The following is a 631-nucleotide window of genomic DNA, read 5'->3' on the forward strand; positions in this document are numbered from 1 at the left end:
CAGACTAGTTTCAGAGAATTTGGGGAGGTGGGTTTGAGCATGTACACTTAGGGTATATAAGGTTTTCACAAAAACTGGTCAGGGTCCTTGGCTAAGAGGACACTCTGCCTTGAGCCCGCTGGTATAATAAACTGCACTCCACTATCTGCATTGTCCTTCTAAGTGAGTTTGTTTCCCAGAACGCATGGCTACAACAATACCAAGAGAACACTTCATGCCAATGGGCACAATAAAGGACAGAAATGTTATGGACCTAACAGAAGCAGATGGAAAAGGCAATGGCACCCCACTCCAGTACTCTTGCCTGGAAAATCCCGTGGATGGAGGAGCTTGGTAGGCTGCAGTCCATGAGGTCTCTAAGAGTCGGACACACGACCGAGCGACTTCACTTTCCCTTTTCACTTTCATGCACTGGAGAAGGAAATGGCAACCCACTCCAGTGTTCTTGCATGGAGAATCCCAGGGACGGGGGAGCCTGGTGGGCTGCCATCTATGGGGTCACACAGGGTCGGACACGACTGAAGCGACTTAGCAGCAGCAGCAGCAACAGAAGCAGAAGCAAAAGATATTAAGAACAGGTGGCAAGAATACACAGAAGAACTATATAAAAAAGTTCTTCATGACCCAGATA

General features: G+C 48.0%; 1 protein-coding gene across 1 annotated transcript in view; it reads left to right on the forward strand.

Annotated features, from left to right (window-relative positions):
- The first annotated feature begins 285 nt into the window (after positions 1-285).
- The window catches only part of LOC104995029 (olfactory receptor 2AG1-like), a 5778-nt gene continuing 5432 nt past the window's right edge, over positions 286-631 (forward strand). The window contains exon 1 of the mRNA XM_010848744.1: positions 286-333. The gene's annotated coding sequence lies outside the window, so the exon portion shown is untranslated. The remainder of the gene's footprint in view (positions 334-631) is intronic.

The sequence above is a fragment of the Bison bison genome, unplaced genomic scaffold, assembly GCF_000754665.1.
Source record: "Bison bison bison isolate TAMUID 2011002044 unplaced genomic scaffold, Bison_UMD1.0 scf7180017850491, whole genome shotgun sequence".
Taxonomy (NCBI): domain Eukaryota; kingdom Metazoa; phylum Chordata; class Mammalia; order Artiodactyla; family Bovidae; genus Bison; species Bison bison.